The following is a 21,492-nucleotide window of genomic DNA, read 5'->3' as shown; positions in this document are numbered from 1 at the left end:
GCTTGGCAACGATTTAATGGCACACTAGTACGTTTATGGTTGATACATGCTTTGTTATGATTTGATTGATTACTATCACATGTGTTGTTTGCGTATTTAATATTTATCATTTATTATTTATTTATTATATAATTATTTGTGGTGTTAAAATTGGTGATCATCTCACTTAACTTTATGTTGACAAACTCCATTTTCTACACATATGCAGGATGCTTTGTATTGAAGGTTGAAGTCGGACACTTATACAAGACCTTAGGATATAAACAAGATAATCATTATTTGAGCTTACATTCACATGTATTTAAATTGTTTGTTATATTTGGATATTGTGTGTATTCGTTCAATAAAATAATTAATTAGATATTGTCACTTATATTCATGATAGTATCTTCGAGTTGTGAGCAATCGAATCACGCCCCGGCATTTCCACCTTAGGTTGGAGTTTGACAAGGTATGGGTGTGTAAACTTGATATTATCTCAATTACACCTCTTGTAAAAGACACTGATCCATCACAACACTATTCCATCAAAACTTATCTCTTTAGAATTTACTACTACTCTTTCAAAAGTTTCATTGTTGCTTAAATGTGGGCATATTCAGATTTCTTACTAAACTAATCCTCACCGAGAGAAACTACAACAACTTATATTATTAACTTGTTTCTCTATTAGAATCTATTAGTCTTTAAATATTGGCCATAAGCATGTAAATTTTCTAAAAGCTTCTAAGGTCATTGGGAGCAATAAAAGTCTTTATAATGATTTGTTGTAAATACAAGAGGCTGGGGGGGAAGAGACTCATTAAATTTTACTCTGAATTTAACTCCGGTTACACTCTTGTACACTATACTGCACCAACTGCTACATATTTAGAATCCTGAAAATTGATAGCAACCTTACCAAGAGCTAATCCATAAAACTGAAACTTCTAATAAACCCAATAATCAACTCAGGAGGTCATCTAGGTTTTAAAACCTACTGACCTTGATGATTTGTAACCTTCCTAACTAAAGTTGAACTGGATGTTAGAAAGTTTGTTGATACTATCTCTTCTAATTAAACCATTAGCACCAATCAATTTGTGTGGGAATAAAGCTATTATTAGCAAATAACTTCAGTCAAAATAACGTTTGAGATTTTGTTGAAACACCTAAGGGTGTTCATAACTAAACTAAATTTTAATACAAGCGTTAAGACACTAAGAAGCATGATTGATTGTTAAAGGTTATGTGCAAAAGGGAATAAATCATCAAAGAATCTTATAACCTATATTACAAAAGTTTTCTTTGAGGATCATCATTGTTCAAGTAACTTATAATAGTTAAAGAGCTACGTTAGATGGATATTAAAACAACTTTTCCTAGCAACTAACTTACATATTTACATGTTCATAAAACATCTGAAGTTCTAAATTGAAGGTCAAAGAACGTTTAGTCTGCAAGGCACTAAAATCCATGTATGGGTTAATGCAAAACATCAAAGTGTGATGAAATCATAATACAATTATTTTCATCAAGAACCAAGTGGATTATTGTACCTACCTCAAGATGAGTGGGAGCAACTAAAACAAACTTGTCCTTATATAGATGGCATTATCTTGACAAGCATATGTTACATAAGTCAAAGCATTGTTCGTACATACTTTGATATGATAGATTACAGATATATCCCTTACGTAATAGATATCCTAACATTCTGAGATACACCCTAAGGGGCGTTAGTCTTGTTCCATAAGTTTTACTTTAAATTGGTCCTTACACATGTAACAAACAATATTGCTCTCTTTTAGAGGATAATAGGATTAATAAGATCATTTCCTTGAGTTTCATTAAGAAGAAATATTATGTAGGTTTAAGTCTATACTCGTTTAGATATTACTCAAATTGAAACACATTAGATATGTCAAGATTAATGTGAAGCATATAAAAGAGTATTAAAATATCTTTAACAGAAACGAAAGACTATAATTTAAAAGAAGTGCGAATTTAAACCTGTTAATTACTCTAAATTTTGTTTATATTCAAAGATAACATAATGTAATTTTTGGGATATATTCTTATATCAGCTGATAAATCTATCTTTTGGAGGAGTTATAATAAACTGATAACAACAACCTAAGTTATAATCGCATAATATGTTGATTAATCACAATACAATTAGCAATAAATGTTGAAAATTTATCAGTAGACTCATAAGTTTATTAACTCCATATAAATTATATATTGAAGACTTACTGTGATAAAGTCAGGTACCATATTTTCTCAAACTGTAACAGTTCGAGAGGGTGCTGCATTAAATTTCGATATGAAATCAATTATTTGTTTATGAATGAAATGAGGAAACTAAATTTTCGTATAGAATACATTCATGATATTCTTAAGGATCCTATAACTAAAGGTCTATTACCCATAAGTATTATGAAAGTGCTTATAATCATGACGGGTTTATTGATGACCATGTACAATGCATATCGTACTATGAATGATTAACTATTAATTTTTCCTCACTGGTTTTGATTTTGTATATCTCTTATATGTTCTGCCTGCATAATGACATATAAACAAATTATTATACAAATCAAACATTCTGAAGGGTTTACTTGAAAATTTTGATCATAACTACTTAGGGTATAAATAAGGACTACTTAAGTTTAAAGCTAAAATGAGCGTTAATTCCTGATCACGCTTATCTAATACTCATAATAAATGATTACTCGACCAAGTGGGAGAGAATGTAAGAATAAACACACACACACACATATACTAGATTTTATCCCCCGTATTACGGGGTTGTTTTACATTATTCGTTTTTAATATTTATATATGTATATTTGGATTTTAATTTTATTTATTGTAAGAAAGTTAATAATTAATATACTTGAGTTTTGATGATGAAATAGTTTCACAAATAAATGATATGTTATAATCCGGTTTAAAAAGTTATCTGGGTTTGGTGATACCCATTACCCATTTATTTTCTTTATTATAATTTTTTTCTTAATTATAAATAATATCTTTTTTTAAAATAAAATAGGATATTAATTTTTAGTATATCCCTATTTTATAGGATTTTCATATCAAATATTTTATGAGATTAATTTTTAATATAATAACATGTATAACCCGTTTAAGAGCTATCTGGGTTTGGTGAGACCTTTACCCGTGAATTCGAGTCAAATGCGTGAGAAACCTTCATATACAAATAAAGCAATCTGATGGCCTGAGAGAATGCTTGTTTTACATTTTTCATTTTTTAACATTTATTTTTTGGATTTTAATTTTCTTTATTGTGAAAAAGCTAATAATATACTTAGGGTTTGATGATGAAAGGGTTTCATAAATAAATGATATGTCATAACCCATTTAAAAGCTATCTGGATTTGGTGATCCATGACCAGCTTATGTTTTTTACTATAAAATTGTTTATTAATTATAAATAATGTCATTTTCTTTTTAAATTGGATATTAAATTTTAGTATATCCCTATTTTATAGGATTTTCATATCAAATAATTTGTAAGATTAATTTTTAATTTTATGGGATATAATAACCCGTTTAAGAGCTATCTGGTTTTGGTAAAAGCCATACACATGAATTTCGGTTAAATTAATGACAGGCCTCCATTTAAAAATTAAACAATCTGGTGGCTTCCATAAAAGGGAGGAGCGACCACATCGCGACACATAAGATTTTAGGGATTTCGTTTATATAGATTATAGATATATATGATCAGGATCATGTGAGAACTTTTTGGGAATTGAGAACTATAAGAACCATTTTGATCAACAAAAAAACCCAATAATAAAAAAAAATCATAAAACAAAAAAAAACACAAAAATAAAAAAAGTAAAAAAACCAAAATTCTTATTTATCATCCCAGTTTCATAAAAAACAAAAAAAATTCTCGATTTAGCTAAATGATATATATATATATATATATATATGTATATATATATATATATATAATGGGTACATACATGTACACATATGTTTTTTTTACATATATGTATAATTAAAGTAACTGGTAATGTGCATATGTGTATATAACGAAATTAGAGATTAAATTAAATTATACACATGTGTATAGGTATAAAACGAACTAATTAATTTTTTTGTGCTTTTTTTTATGAAATCAGAATGAAATATAAGAATTTACACATCCCCTTTTTTTAATTATGTGTATTTTATTGTTCAAGTCCTTATAAGAGCTTTTGTGAAGACATCTGAAATTAGCAATGCAGACGAAGTTACCTAGTTTGGTTCCTACAAGCACAATCGGGTGCATAATATAGTATCTTAGCTCTAAGACCCACTAAACCAACCACAAATCAACTTGAAAGCTACATTAACTATTTAGTCCAAGTCTAAACTAAAATGACAAAGTACCGTCTTGGAGATGTTTTCATAGTTGGATCTACTAACCAGAGAACATGCCGATAACAACACATATGCACCTCTTTAACTTAGTAGCCTTAGTCTATTATAATGCTCATGACCGTGGATTACACGGTTTGAATAGTTAAAAAAAATATAATTCATAAATTCGTCTAACAACAACAACAACAATAATAATAATAATAAAGTAACAGAACTCGAACCAAATAGATCGCTTCTAAACTAACCCGTTATACCGGGCCAAATTTTACCAAAACCCATTATTACTCGAGCAAAATTCATAAAAGAAGAATAAAATAAATAAAATAAAAATAAACTAATTTCTCTAGCATATTAGACCACTTATTATTTATTATGTTGCTAATAACATTATTTGATATTTGGGTTGAAATGGGTATCTTTTGGAACATGTTAGGCTAGTATGTTGGCCCAAGAAACTTTCTAGTGATTGTCAGTTTGTTTAAATTAATATACTTGGCAATTTGGCATCATTTAAAATTAACAGAAAAGTCAACACCATAACCAAATAGGCCACTTTTAGTACGACCTGTTAACTAAAATTATTACTTTGAAACATTTACAATAACTTTTACTCGTTCACATAAAATGGTATTTTTGAATCATTTACTAAAAAGTGATAAGTTTGACCCATTTATGGAAAATGATAAGCTACACTTGTTTATTAAGCAACTTATATTCGGACTTGTTTACCTAAACTGACCACCTTGACCCGCTTATTAAAATTGATAATGTCGACCTTTGACCATTTTACCAAAGATGGTAATCGTGACTAAGTTGACCAGAGTACCACGAACACCATTCGTAAGCGTAAATGCACATCAAATTACAAATCCCTGGTGCACATCTACATCTACTGAACAACAAAATTCAAGAAACTCACAATTTAACAACTTGAAAAAAAAGGTTCCGTTTTGTTGAATACACATCATCATCTCTAACATATTATGTAATAACCAAAATTTTATAAACATAAAGTTGATTAAAGTAAATAACGCATTAGGTGTTATTGATACGGTTTTAAGACCAAATTTTACAGAGGTTTTGACAATTAAAGTTAATGTTCAAATTTCAAGATATAAATGCGACCAAAAGCAAAACGCATGGATAAAATAATAATAATAATAATAATAATAATAATAATAGAAAGTAACTTGCATAAGTGTGCCGTGAAATTAAAAGGGATAATAATAATAATAATAATAATAATAATAATAATAATAAACTGCAAATGAATATGGGAACTCATTATATGAATAAAATTCCTAATAATTGGTCAACAAATTATTATAATGCAGTCTTTTTCTTGTAAGCAAAATGGTGCAGAAACCACCATACCTTCTGCCATCATATCTACTCTTTGTCTTCATCTCCTTGAACCACTTATAAAACGCAGCCATGCTTCAAAGTTCAACCCCACACCTCATCAAACCTTCTCAACACTTCTCTTCCTTTGCGTTCTCAAATTCTCCGGCAGCCTAGTTAGCCATTCTGACCAACCCCGTTTCGTATACAAAACGCAACACCGTAGCTGGCCACCTCCGCATCACCTCTGGACTTTCATAGCGAAACGACACGACACGCGGAAAGCTCGGTTTAAAACGCAAACTTGCTTACGTCTTAGGTACACCGTTAAACCCGTACTACTTATTTGTTACGTCATATGTAGCATCTGTAAATTCATGACTATTTTTTCTTCTTTTCTTCCCCCCCCCCCCCCCCCCCCCCCCCCCCCCCCCCCCCCCACCCAAGAGTGGAAGTCACAACTAGAAGCAGGCGAGAAGGAGATGAAAGAATGGAAACTAAAGATCTCTGCTGCTACAACAAACATAACAAAACATAAAAACAGGATTGATGCTAAGGTTACTTCTTTGTGCAAACTTGTTAATCATGCCGCTTTTGTTTACCTACATACTTAATGAACTATTGTTTTTCCATTCTGGTTTGCAGAAGAATCTAATCACACAATTGAACTCAAAGAAACAAGATATTCTAGAAAAGTGTGAATTAGAACAAATTAACCTTCCAACTGTGGCTGATGCAATGGATGTTGATTCATCATCAGGGCCCGTGTTTGATTTTGATCAACTGAGTAGATCACTTAGGCATAACATGCGACCTGCTGAAAGGGAAAAAATCGAGGCAGAGTTTTAAACAGAAGATCGGAAACTTAATATCAGAAATTGATAGAACTGCCCCTAACTTAAAGGCCCTAGATCAGTATGCTGTTTTGCAGGAGAAAGAGAGAGAAGCAAGCAAAGAGTTTGAAGAGGCCAGAGAAGAAGAGACTCAGATACGTAAACAGTTTGAAACCGTGAGGGCTAAAAGGTAGCATTTGAGATACTGTTTGTTATTTACACTTTGTAGAATATTTATGTTGGAGTTCGTTTACAGGCTAACATGTTTTATGGATGCATTCAATCATATCTCGGGTAATATTGACAAAATCTACAAGGAACTCACGACAAGCACAACGCATCCGCTTGGTGGGACTGCATATTTAAATCTGGAAAACATTGATGAACCATTTTTACATGGAATCAAGTACTCTACTATGCCTCCTACAAAGCGGTTTCGTGACATGGAGCTGTTATCAGGTGGGGAGAAGACTGTTGCAGCGCTCGCTTTACTTTTCTCCATCCATAGGTGCACTTATAAACATCTTGGAATGATATTTTTAGAATTTTCTTGCATTTTTTCAGTATCTTTAATGTTTTTTTATTAAATTTGTTTCAGTTACAAGCCATCGCCGTTTTTTTATACTGGATGAGGTGGACGCAGCGCTGGACAATCTTAATGTTGCTAAGGTAGCTAGGTACATTAGATCAAAATCATGTGGTGGTGCTCAGGATGTTCTAGAACGAAATGGTTTTCAGAGTATTGTGATTTCACTTAAGGATACCTTTTATGACAAGGCTGAAGCTCTGGTTGGGGTTTACAGGGACTCTGAAAAAGGGTAACTTCCTTTCTTTCTCCATCCTCCTAATATTTATATTTTTCTTTCAATTTATAAACTGGTTAAACATGTATAACACGCGACATATCACACTGCAGCTGTTCAAGAACTTTGACGTTTGACCTAAGTCAATATCGGGAGACTTGACTCTGCAGCTTTGAAGGCGGGTTGTGGGTGTATTTGGTCGCTCTTTTACCATATATTTGGAAGTACATAAGCCTGACTTATCTTTCTAGTTAAAGCATGCAACAGTAGTGTAGTCAAAAGGTTTGTGTGTATGATTTACTAGATTTTGTTTGGTTTCTGCTGTTAAGACTTCTTTAAAGTTTAAGATTGATGTGGTTTGACTTTCTATTAATCTATCTGATTTGCGGAATCTGGGTTAAAAGTTGAGAGCACTCAACTTTTTTAACATGTTTAAGTATCATGTTTTAGAATAACTTTTCTCTTTATTACATTGAATGAATAGAGTTAATTTCGTTGTTAGTCAAGTTTGAGTATTTAAGGTTTTCAAGAAACATGTTTAGGTGCCATGCTTTATTTTTTGTAACACATTTAGGTAATACCAATGATAAACGTTAAAACTTAACTGAGAAACCCCTTACATGTCTACATGTGAGCTTTTTTCATCATTTTTAAATAAATTGCTTAAATAGTCATGTTATAAATAAATACCCCTTTTAAAATCCCTGCTCGTATCCATGTCGGCTTGTGTTCGTCACAGCTTCAATTCCTAACCGAATCTGTTTGTCAATTTGTTTTCCATCCGACTAATCATATGTTGAAAGTGATTTAGATTTTTCAATCGTTTACTTGAATTTATAAAGGGAGGTTAATTCCCTTTCTTTATTCAGGCTGTTATAGAAGATATAATTATAATATAAGAAAATTAGTTTTAAATAATCCCAACTATCACCTATTGGCAAATAACAGGCCTAATTTTGCACTTGGCTGGTGGCGGTCCTAACTAAAGGGGTATTTGTTCTTAACGGGCCGCGACTAACGGATGTTAACCCCCGTTAGTGATTTGCTGACGTTGACCTTCTTATCCGGCCGGAAACCTGCCGGAAACCTACAACTCGCCTCCATTCTCCCTAATATCATCACACCGTCTGCCTCCCTTTTCAAAACACATCGGAAATTTGAAAATGAAGTATATTATATCTTCTTCCATGACCAATCCCTAGATACCAAACCCGATCTTATTTTCAAAAATTCGAAATCAATGTTACACGATCAACAAAATAAGCATAGGGTTTTTGTTAAGGGGGTCAGAACGAGTCGAATGAAGTGTCAATTACCTCGAATGACGCATGATTGATGAGGGTGGACTTCGCCGGAGACAACAACGGCGACACGTCGGTTAGGTTTCGTATGAGGGGAAAGATAGAGAGATAGACGGTGTAACGATATTAGGGAGAATGGAGGTGAGTTGCAGGTTTCCGGCAAGTTTCCGGCCGGAGAAGAAGGTCAATGTCAGCAAATCACTAACGGGGTTAACATCCGTTAGTTGCGGCCCGTTAAAAACAAATACTCCTTTAGTTAGGACCGCCACCAGCCAAGTGCAAACTTGGGCCTGTTATTAGTAGGTGATAGTTGGGATTATTTAAAACCAATTTTCCTATAATATATTATGCATTGATGTTAGACGTGTAATTGCAGATGAACTCGATTAGGTCACGTGCCACCGCATGTGAAAGAAATTTTACTAAGTTTTCTTGCATCTATTAACCTGGTTGCAAAATGTTTTATTGATTGTTTTTTTTATAATAGAGTTAACTAGATTATGTCAGTAGGCAATTTACATACATGTATTTTCCCCATAGCTATCGTCTATCATTGAAAATAGATTTATATTGTTGGCACAATTGTTGTTTGACCTAATTGTAAAGCCTATCCTAAAAGTTGTTAGGGTTTTATATATTTTGTAATGTCTTGGCTAGCAAGTTGGGTTAGTCCATATAAGTCGAGTTATGTTAAACATTAGAAAAAAAGAAGTTGATGCAACCAAGTTAGGGCTCATCAAGAGTCAAACCGAGTTAGGGTTTGAAGGTTTGTAATCAGTTTTTTGAGTTATATTTTCTGATTATTATAAACGAGAGTTAGTCGTTTACATCGTGTTTGATTATCGATCTGGGACTTGAATTGGTATCAGAGCCCGTTGCCGTTGTGAGAGTCAGACACAACCGCTACGGGAAGAAGACCGCAGCCGCATACGCCGGATTAGCCGTGACCACCAAGTTCGTAGGGTCGCCGTAGCTGTCTTCGTTGCCGCTAGCATCACCGGGTTCTAGGAGCTAGTTCTGATTCACGATTGAACAAGAATATTGGTTCGATCGTTGCTACTGAAACACAAAAGGAGGAAACGATAACCGTGTAGGAGTTTCGTTTTGTTACCAGTTTGTTTTCTTGGGAGGAAGAACACGAAACAACTTCTTTGGTGTGTACGTGTTTTGGTAATAAATAAATAAAGAAAAGGAATTAAAGTCAAAAGGTATTTTAACTTTTGTGGAAGCCTTGCACAGTGTATTGTTTGCACGGATTACGAAGAAAAGAAAAGTAGTCAATTTTATTTTTGCTACGTAGAGTTCAAGAGAATTAAACAAGTGAGGTTTGACATATTTTTGTTGTACAAGAAGGTTTAACCATTCTTGTTGGGTATTTTATTTGGGTTGAATAAGAATGTTTAATTTAAAGTTTGTTTTTTACATGGGTTGAACAAGTTAGGTTTTAACCAAAGGTTTGATTTATTTGGTGAGCAAGTGGTTCGGTTTTGAAAAGTTGTTCAGAATTTATTGGTTGTACTTGTTCCAACGTAGTGGAGCAAAGGGGTTCGACGTCAGTAGGTGACGAAGAAAGAAGGTAATCCAACCCAAAGCGAGTGGGGGGATATCACTGCAAGTTCCAAAGTTGAATAGAACTAATTACATCACATGGGCGATTGTGGTGGAAGCGATATTAGATGATCAAGACCTATGGGAAGTTGTTCAACCAAAAGACGGTGCGGTTATTGATGAGAAGAAGAATAAAACAGCAAGATCGTTTTTGTTTCAAGTGGTGGATGGTGACATTCTTCTTCAGATTTCTCAATACAAGAATGTCCGAGATATATGGACGGATTTGAAGGCACGGTATGTTGGGGCCGAGCGAGTTCAAAAGGCTCGACTTCAAACGTTGAAAAGTGAAATTGAGAAACTCAAAATGGCGAAAAGCGAGACTGTTGACGAGTTTGCAGGAAAAATAACGTGTATGGTTTCAAAGGCAACGAGTCTAGGTCACGTATTCGAGCAAGACGTCTTGGTGAAGAAGTTACTGGATGCGGTTCCAGATAAGTACTTTCAACTCGAAGCCTCAATCGAGCAAAGCGTTGATCTCGATAGTTTGATGTTTGAAGATGCTATTGGAAGACTTAAGGCATTTGAGGAACGTCTACGAGGGAGAGAGCGCGCTTCAAATTAACAAGGTTAGTTACTTTTCAATTGATCAGAAAGTAGTTATAAAGGCAAGTCGTATGATCAGTCCAATAGCCGAGGTAAGGGTTGGCCGAGTTCACAAGGGTGTGGAAGAGGCCGTGAAACCGGAGGTCAAGACCGAGAGGATGAGGACCAAGATGGTTGCGAAAACTGAGATGGTCAAGATCGTGGGTCAAGACAGACAGGTCAAAGAAGAACGAATGATCGTCAAAGGGGAAGAAAGGATAGATCACAGGTTCAGTGTTACCGTTGTGATGAGTTTGGTCACTTTGCGACTATGTGCCCGGAACGTATGAAGAAAAAGGAAGAATATAATTTGAACAAAGTTGATAATTTTGATCCATCTTTGTTTATGATAAAATGTCACACCCGGCCCTGAGCGGCGGAAACAGCCGGGCGCGCGCGAGTGGGGATTGATAATTAAGCACGGGCCATTGCAAACATTCAAAGTAAAATTTTCATTGCGCATGAAATGTTTAATACAAATACATTACATTGTTTAAAAATTACATAAAAACATCCAAGTATAAAAACTATTGAAGATTTCCACGCCATATCCCCTTGCGCGGCGGGAACAACCACGCGCACCGAAGGGATAGAACTAAAATCTTCCAAAAAGCTAGTTTTAGATGTTCAGCATGAGGTGCTCTAAGTGTGACTCCATGCGCTACCTAGTTATCTCCTGAAAGACACGTAAAAACATTTGAATCAGTATAAACTGAGTGAGTTCACAAGTTTTAGTAACTTGATAAATCGCATTGCATCATAGTCTTGATAAAAATCATATTGAAACACATTTCTGATTTCATGTCTAAACATATACTTGATAATCCGTATGAAAACATAGATCTGACATATATTTCTGATAAAAATCGTTCCGCGGGCTACGCGCGAACATTACTGGGAACCGTGCTCGTCTGTGTAAGTGGCGCTGCCATTACGAGCGAAATAAGTAATACCGTCCCGCGGGTTACGCGCGGACACTTCTGAAAAACCGCGCTCGTCTGTGTAAGTGGCGCTGCCACCACGAGCGAATAATACCGTCCCGCGGGTTATGCGCGGACGTTGTGCCGGAAAACAAGGCGCTCGTCTGCGTAAGAGGAGCGACCTCTACGAGCGGGCTCAATCCCATAGTACTGCCCCGTGACATGCTAGGCACTCGTCTGTGTAAGAGGTGCGACCCCTACGAGTGGGTGGATCAATCCAGCAGTCCCTACCCTTAGAGTTCCAATGGTAAAGTGATCACTTACTCGTATCGCACTCTTAACGAAAACCATAGATAACCGTTTGCATTGCTCGTAAATATACCATAATGAAACATTATTTAAACACATAATTGCTTGCATTGCTTGTAAGATCATCATGATAAGACACACCCTCGCCCCGAAAACAGTTTAAAAATAGTGAAAACAGTGAAAATAGGGGCTGTGAGACTCACCTGTGGTTCTTGTTAAGGGATTAATCGAGATTCGGGTTTTCTTGGTCTTGGCCTCGGAATTGAAGGTCTAGAATACGATTAAATAACAAGAAGTATATATATATATTAAGATCAAGAAATAGGAGAATATAAGGGTTGGAAAGTAGATCTCAAGGTTATATTCTCGGCTTACCTAGTAACAGGAACGGAATTGAAAATCAAACGGATGCTTGGGCGATGATTAGTGCGTGCAACTTTAAGAGAGAAGTTTGAAGTGTGTTTTGGGTGATAATTTAGGTTACATATTTATAGGCAAACTCAAGGGAACACAATCCCTTGCTTTAGGGGATTGAAATCTTTTCATATCTAGGTGCAATGATGGTAAAGTATGGAAATTATTATTATTTATTTAAAAGTGGAGTAGTGGATAAAAGATTTTGATTTGATTTGGACAGGACATGCAGGTCTGTGGTTGGTGGGAGTAGGGTGGCTGACAGTTGACTTTTCATGTTACAGTGTGCTTTTTCAGATACTTTTGTCAGTGTACAGTAAAAAGTGGAAAATCTCTGAAACACGCTACTGTTTCCTTTTGGGCGGGAGTAATCTCCTTACATCTGGAGAATAGACTAAGTTCTGCGCGTATCACTTTGTGCGCATAGCTTTCTGCGTGAAGGACATTTCTTTGCTGCGGGTAGGTGCGTAACCTTCTCGCAGTCAGGGACATTGAGTTTCATTTGTAGATTCTCCAGGTGGTCTTGGTATTTCAACATAGTGATCAGTTATGTTGAAGTCAATTCCATCTTGGAGCTTCAGACAAACTAGCTCTCAATGTTCCCGCCATGCGGGGAGGTTAGTTCCCTTTCCGCACGCGCATAAACGATTTGGGATGCACCCGCCTTAGCATCACGCGGGACGGTCAACCCATCATAAAGTTAAGTTACATGAACACATAAAGCCAAAACACTCGCGCATGGCCCATATAACATATGCCCACGCTGGTTCTTATCATGGCGCGCTCGCGCAGGGTGCACATAACAAATACCCGCGCTGATTCTAACATAGCGCGCTCGCGCAGGGCGCACATAATATGCCCGCGCTGACTAACATAGCGCGCTCGCGCAGGGCGCACATAACGTGCCCGCGCTGACTCTAACATAGCGCGCATAATATTATCAATCACCTAATTATTAGGTTGATTACTTAGTTTATAGGGTTGGGAAATTACCGGGTGTCACATTCTCCCCCTGTTAAGAGAATTTCGTCCCGAAATTTAGAAGACGTCGCTGGCAGAAGCCATGTTCTGAAAGAGGTGTGGGTATTTCTGGCGCATTTGATCTTCTCTTTCCCAAGTAAATTCAGGCCCACGCCTTGAGTTCCATTGAACCTTTACTAACTTGATTCGACTTCTGCGCAACTTTTGTTCTTTCCAATCGGTTACGGCTATAGGCTCTTCTACGAAGTGCAGTTGTTTGTCGATGTGAATCTCGTCCAACGGCAAAATCAACGTTTCGTCAGATAAGCACTTTTTGAGGTTGGATACATGGAACGTATCATGAACTCCACTGAGTTCGGCGGGTAAACGGAGTTTATAAGCAACCGGACCGATCCTTTCCAGGATCTCAAATGGTCCAATGTAGCGCGGATTCAACTTTCCTCGCTTGCCGAAACGGGGGACTCCTTTCCATGGAGAGACTTTCAAAAGTACTCTATCCCCTACTTGAAACTCCAACGGTTTCCTTCGTACATCTGCGTAGCTCTTCTGTCTGTCGCGCGCTGTCTTAAGGCGATCCCGTATCTGAAAAATCTTGTCTGTTGTTTCTTGGATCAATTCTGGACCAGTCATTTGCTTGTCGCCCACCTCAGCCCAGCACAGTGGGGATCTACACTTGCGCCCATACAAAGCTTCAAACGGCGCAGCCTTGAGGCTTGTGTGATAACTGTTGTTGTAAGAAAATTCAACCAATGGGAGATGAGTATCCCAGCTACCTCCGAAATCGATTGCGCACGCGCGCAGCATATCTTCCAATGTCTGGATTGTTCGCTCGCTTTGCCCATCCGTTTGGGGATGATAAGCTGTACTCATGTCAAGACGAGTACCTAAAGCCCCTTGTAACGATCTCCAAAACCTTGAGGTGAACCGACTATCTCTATCAGAAATGATGGATACTGGGACTCCATGCTTTGAAACTACTTCTCGAATATACAATCGGGCTAGCTTTTCCATCTTATCGGTTTCCTTGATCGGCAGGAAGTCGCTGACTTAGTTAGCCGATCTACAATAACCCAGATCGTGTCGTAACCCCCAGGTGTCCTTGGCAGTTTGGTGATGAAGTCCATAGAGATTTGTTCCCACTTCCACATGGGAATTTCTGGCTGCTGAAGTAACCCCGACGGCTTCTGGTATTCAGCCTTCACCTTCGAACACGTCAGGCACTTACTGACATACGTCGCGATGGCGCCTTTAAGATTGGGCCACCAATACAGCGCTTTAACATCTTGGTACATCTTGTCTGCGCCAGGATGTACGGAATACCGCGTCTTGTGAGCCTCGTTTAATACTTGCTCGCGCAATCCTCCCTTGAGAGGGACCCATATGCGGTTAGCGAAATATAGATTGCCGTTTTCTTTAAGTTCCAAACTCTTAATCATACCCCTAAGGGATTCGTTTTTAACAAACTCTGGTTTCAAGGCTTCTTGCTGAGCGTCTCGGATGCGGGTAGAGAGATCTGCGCGAATGGTCAACCTTAGAGCCTTGACTCGTAGCGTTTTTATTCGCTCCTTCCTACTTAGCGCGTCTGCTACCACATTCGCCTTTCTAGGGTGGTACTTAATTTCACAATCATAATCATTCAACAACTCCACCCATCTTCGTTGCCTCATGTTTAAATCCTTTTGATCAAATATGTGTTGAAGGCTCTTGTGATCCGTAAAGATTATACACTTCGTACCATAGAGGTAATGGCGCCAAATCTTTAGCGCGAAGACAACCGCTCCAAGTTCCAGATCATGCGTTGTGTAGTTCTTTTCATTGGTCTTGAGTTGGCGCGAGGCATACGCTATGACTTTGTCTCGCTGCATAAGGACACATCCGAGTCCCTGATGTGAAGCGTCGCAGTAAACGACGATGTCATCCGTTCCTTCGGGCAGAGACAAAATTGGCGCACTACATAACTTCTGTTTCAACATTTGAAACGCCGCTTCCTGATTTTCGCCCCAAACAAACTTCTTGTCTTTCTGAGTTAGCGCGGTCAGAGGTAGAGCTATCTTGGAGAAGTTCTCAATGAAGCGTCGATAGTAGCCAGCTAGTTTTAGGAATTGCCTCACCTCAGTTGGGGTTTTTGGCGCTTCCCAGTTTTCGATGGCCTTGACTTTGGAAGGATCGACGTGTATTCCTTTCTTGTTTACAACGTGACCGAGAAAGTGAACTTCTCTAAGCCAAAACTCACACTTGGAAAACTTCGCATACAACTTTTCTTTCCTCAACAATTCCAAAATCAATCTTAGGTGTTGCTCATGCTCGGCCTTGGTCCGAGAGTAAATCAGAATATCATCTATAAACACAATCACAAACTTGTCCAAGTATGGTTTGCACACGCGGTTCATCAGATCCATGAATACAGCCGGCGCATTAGTTAGCCCGAAAGGCATCACTAAGAACTCATAATGGCCGTATCTAGTTCGGAAGGCTGTTTTCGGCACATCTTCCTCATGGACCCTAAGTTGGTGGTATCCTGACCGTAGATCTATCTTCGAATAATAACTGGATCCCTGCAACTGGTCAAATAAGTCGTCAATCCTCGGTAAGGGGTACCGATTCTTGACTGTCAGCTTATTCAGCTCCCTGTAGTCAATACACATTCTGAACGAACCATCCTTCTTCTTAACAAACAGTACTGGAGCTCCCCAAGGTGAAAAGCTTGGGCGTATGAAACCCTTATCCAATAGTTCCTGTAACTGATTGGATAGCTCTTGCATCTCAGATGGAGCTAGTCGATAAGGCGCTCGAGCTACTGGCGCAGCTCCTGGGACTAAGTCAATACGAAATTCGACTTGTCGCGGCGGTGGTAATCCGGGCAAATCTTCAGGAAAAACTTCTGGAAATTCGCGTACTACTGGTAAGTCTTCAATTCTTCGCTCATCTCCTTTCTTCTCTACTACATGCGCCAGGAAGGCGTAGCACCCTTTCCTTAGGCACTTGCGCGCCTTTAGGCACGAAATCAGTTTCGTCGCAACTCCCCTTCTTTCCCCTTGAATCACCAAGGTTTCTCCGTTCAACAGTGGGATCCGAACCTGCTTCTCATGGCAAATAACCTCCGCGTGGTTCTCGACTAACCAATCCATACCTATCACAATGTCAAAACTTTCCAAGTCTATTGGCAACAAGTTAATATTGAACCCGTGACCTCCCATGACTATTACACATTGTTCAGTTCTTTCGTTCGCGCATAACTGCCTACCATTGGCTAGTTCTATAGTATAAGGTGTGTCTAGCCTACTGGTTGCTAGGCCTAGGGAGTCTTTAAACTCAGCGGATATAAAACTTAGGTCAGCGCCAGTATCAAATAAGACAGATGCAAAATGGCCGTTAAGCAAAAACGTACCGGTTACCACATTCGGCTCTTCTTTAGCTTCGCCCGCGCCGATCACAAAAGCTCTCCCGCGAGCTTGGTTTCCCCTTTGCGGGCAATCCCGACTGAAATACCCTGGCTTTCCGCATGCGTAGCAGTTGTCACTGGCTCCAGCTTCCTTAGCACGGCAATTCACCGTCTTGTGCCCTGGCCTGTTACATTTGGCGCACATTACGCTCGCGCATTCACCCTCGTGGTGAAACTTGCATTTGTTGCACCATGGGTAAGGCCCACTGTATCCTTTCCTTGATGGCTCCACGGCTTGGACCGCGTAAACCCTTGCGCTCTCCTGCTTCTTGAACGGTGGCTGCTTGGAGTCGGACCCTCGGTGGTGAGAGTTCCATTTCCTCTTGGAGTCAGAGGTTCGCTGCTCGTTTCCGCGCGTAGTCAACATACCCGCACGGACCGTATCCCTTGTAAGGGTGATGGCCCGCGCTACCGCCTCATCAAAGGTTGGAGGCGCTGCGGCGTTGAGCGGAATCCTAACAACAGGAGGTAACCCAAAGATATACCTCTCGATCTTCTTTTCCTCCGTGTTTGCCATGTCTGGCACCAACTGGCAAAGCTCGTTGAACCGGTTGTTGTAGGCGTCGATATCCGTTCCTACCATGGTGTGGTTCCAGAATTCCTGTTGTAGACTCTGAATTTCTGCGCGAGAGCAGAACTTTCTCATCAACATTTCCTTCAGCTCCTCCCAGGTCTTGTGAAGAGCAACTTCTCGCCCCAAAGTCTTCACTTGAAGCTTCCACCAAGACGAAGCTGCCTCTTGGAACATGCAGGTCGCGTAAAGGACCTTCTGGTTCTCACTACATCCGCTAATGGAGAGAACTGTCTCCATCTTGTCAATCCAGTTGTAGAGCCCAATGGCCCCTTCGGTACCCTTGAATGGCCAAGGCTTACAGGCCATAAATGTCTTGTAGGAGCATCCTTTGTCCAAAGTTCCTGATTCGGGTTCTGGGGTCTCGTTCTCCTGACGACCCTGACTAGATTCTGCCTTGCTGGCCTCATGTGTTGCGATCGCTTGCGCGATTATTTCCGCGAGTTCCTCGGGTGTCATGGTAATTCCCTTGGCTCTAGTTGGAGGCATTCTCGCTTTAAAAGAGTGAAAACATATCAACTTAGCGCATGTACTCTGAGCACATAATGTTCTTATCTTTATTTACTAGACACTGTGTGACCCGTGTTCCTAAGTGTGTGTATAGTTTCTTTTGAAAATATTTTCTTTGAAAAATATTTCATGCGATTCCCCAACGGTTATAGTCTAGGTTAAAACTACTTTTCCTAGTTCGCTATAACCAGTGCTCTGATACCAATCTGTCACACCCGGCCCTGAGCGGCGGAAACAGCCGGGCGCGCGCGAGTGGGGATTGATAATTAAGCACGGGCCATTGCAAACATTCAACGTAAAATTTTCATTGCGCATGAAATGTTTAATACAAATACATTACATTGTTTAAAAATTACATAAAAACATCCAAGTATTAAAAACTATTGAAGATTTCCACGCCATATCCCCTTGCGCGGCGGGAACAACCACGCGCACCGAAGGGATAGAACTAAAATCTTCCAAAAAGCTAGTTTTAGATGTTCAGCATGAGGTGCTCTAAGTGTGACTCCATGCGCTACCTAGTTATCTCCTGAAAGACACGTAAAAACATTTGAATCAGTATAAACTGAGTGAGTTCACAAGTTTTAGTAACTTGATAAATCGCATTGCATCATAGTCTTGATAAAAATCATATTGAAACACATTTCTGATTTCATGTCTAAACATATACTTGATAATCCGTATGAAAACATAGATCTGACACATATTTCTGATAAAAATCGTTCCGCGGGCTACGCTGCGAACATTACTGGGAACCGTGCTCATCTGTGTAAGTGGCGCTGCCATTACGAGCGAAATAAGTAATACCGTCCCGCGGGTTACGCGCGGACACTTCTGAAAAACCGCGCTCGTCTGTGTAAGTGGCGCTGCCACCACGAGCGAATAATACCGTCCCGCGGGTTACGCGCGGACGTTGTGCCGGAAAACAAGGCGCTCGTCTGCGTAAGAGGAGCGACCTCTACGAGCGGGCTCAATCCCATAGTACTGCCCCGTGACATGCTAGGCACTCGTCTGTGTAAGAGGTGCGACCCCTACGAGTGGGTGGATCAATCCAGCAGTCCCTACCCTTAGAGTTCCAATGGTAAAGTGATCACTTACTCGTATCGCACTCTTAACGAAAACCATAGATAACCGTTTGCATTGCTCGTAAATATACCATAATGAAACATTATTTAAACACATAATTGCTTGCATTGCTTGTAAGATCATCATGATAAGACACAATTTAAGTACGTGTCCCTCGCCCCGAAAACAGTTTAAAAATAGTGAAAACAGTGAAAATAGGGGCTGTGAGACTCACCTGTGGTTCTTGTTAAGGGATTAATCGAGATTCGGGTTTTCTTGGTCTTGGCCTCGGAATTGAAGGTCTAGAATACGATTAAATAACAAGAAGTATATATATATATTAAGATCAAGAAATAGGAGAATATAAGGGTTGGAAAGTAGATCTCAAGGTTATATTCTCGGCTTACCTAGTAACAGGAACGGAATTGAAAATCAAACGGATGCTTGGGCGATGATTAGTGCGTGCAACTTTAAGAGAGAAGTTTGAAGTGTGTTTTGGGTGATAATTTAGGTTACATATTTATAGGCAAACTCAAGGGAACACAATCCCTTGCTTTAGGGGATTGAAATCTTTTCATATCTAGGTGCAATGATGGTAAAGTATGGAAATTATTATTATTTATTTAAAAGTGGAGTAGTGGATAAAAGATTTTGATTTGATTTGGACAGGACATGCAGGTCTGTGGTTGGTGGGAGTAGGGTGGCTGACAGTTGACTTTTCATGTTACAGTGTGCTTTTTCAGATACTTTTGTCAGTGTACAGTAAAAAGTGGAAAATCTCTGAAACACGCTACTGTTTCCTTTTGGGCGGGAGTAATCTCCTTACATCTGGAGAATAGACTAAGTTCTGCGCGTATCACTTTGTGCGCATAGCTTTCTGCGTGAAGGACATTTCTTTGCTGCGGGTAGGTGCGTAACCTTCTCGCAGTCAGGGACATTGAGTTTCATTTGTAGATTCTCCAGGTGGTCTTGGTATTTCAACATAGTGATCAGTTATGTTGAAGTCAATTCCATCTTGGAGCTTCAGACAAACTAGCTCTCAATGTTCCCGCCATGCGGGGAGGTTAGTTCCCTTTCCGCACGCGCATAAACGATTTGGGATGCACCCGCCTTAGCATCACGCGGGACGGTCAACCCATCATAAAGTTAAGTTACATGAACACATAAAGCCAAAACACTCGCGCATGGCGCATATAACATATGCCCACGCTGGTTCTTATCATGGCGCGCTCGCGCAGGGTGCACATAACAAATACCCGCGCTGATTCTAACATAGCGCGCTCGCGCAGGGCGCACATAATATGCCCGCGCTGACTAACATAGCGCGCTCGCGCAGGGCGCACATAACGTGCCCGCGCTGACTCTAACATAGCGCGCATAATATTATCAATCACCTAATTATTAGGTTGATTACTTAGTTTATAGGGTTGGGAAATTACCGGGTGTCACATAAAAGGTGATCAGAAAACGGTTTTTCTAAATGAAGACGGTGTGATTCCAAAGCGTTTCGAAACCGAGCCGATGGAGAAAGATGTTTGGTATCTCGACAATGGAGCATCGAATCATATGACGGGTAATAAAGAGTATTTTTATGAATTGAATGAACAAGAAACGGGAATGGTGAAATTCGGAGATGAATCTTGTATTGATATTCGGGGAAAAGGGTCATTCTTAATTGAAGGGAAAACGGGGGAGCAGCGCCTGTTGACTGATGTTTACTACATCCCTAGCTTACAGTGCAATATCATAAGTCTTGGTCAAGCAACGGAAGGTGGATGCGAGATTCACATGAAACATGATTTGCTAACCATTAAAGATGATACAGGTAAGCTTTTGATGAAGGTGACAAGGACCAAGGACCGATTGTACAAGATTAGTCTCAAGATAACAAGTCCCGGTAAACGAACTATTGTTGGAATGAAGAATTTTGCAGGTCGGGATCTTCAAAGTATTAGACTGAAAGAAAACAAGCCAGGTACGAGTCAGATTCCAATTAAAGATCCAAGTTCTAAAAATTCAAAGTCCAAAGAAGAGTGTTCAAGAAACTAAACATGTTGTTAAGAAAGTGATTCAAGCCCAAAGGAAGGCGTCTAATGATCAAACGAAGCAAGTGTTACTTCAAGCAAAGTGGAGCCCAAAGAACACTGCAAGAGATCAAGAAAAGCCACAGGAGAATCAAGAAAAGGATGACAAGCGTGAAGTTGAAGATCCGCCAATTTTGAGTAGGAAATTAGGGGGTGAGTTGGGTGAGTCGGATACAACAATTGGGGGGGGGGAGGTGATTGTTGGCACAATCGTTGTTTGGCCAAATTGTAAAGCCCAGCCCAAAAGTTGTTAGGGTTTTATATATTTGGTAATGTTTTGGCTAGCAGGTTAGGTTAGTCTTTATAAGCCGAGTTATGGTTAGACATTAGAAAAAAAGAAGGTGCATC

At 39.1% G+C, this 21,492-nt stretch overlaps 1 long non-coding RNA gene across 1 annotated transcript; it reads left to right on the top strand.

Moving 5' to 3' along the window:
• The first annotated feature begins 6,161 nt into the window (after positions 1-6,161).
• LOC143618208 (uncharacterized) lies at positions 6,162-7,363 on the top strand. Its single transcript, XR_013150970.1, has 4 exons — positions 6,162-6,275; positions 6,364-6,741; positions 6,808-7,059; positions 7,150-7,363. It is a non-coding gene; the product is annotated as an uncharacterized LOC143618208 (long non-coding RNA).
• Positions 7,364-21,492: the final 14,129 nt, after the last annotated feature.

Source organism: Bidens hawaiensis, unplaced genomic scaffold (genome assembly GCF_021521415.1).
Source record: "Bidens hawaiensis isolate Kalapana, Puna unplaced genomic scaffold, B.hawaiensis_p1.1 tig00065327_1, whole genome shotgun sequence".
In the NCBI taxonomy this organism is placed as follows: Eukaryota; Viridiplantae; Streptophyta; class Magnoliopsida; order Asterales; family Asteraceae; genus Bidens; species Bidens hawaiensis.
This window is presented reverse-complemented; position numbering and strand designations above follow the sequence as displayed.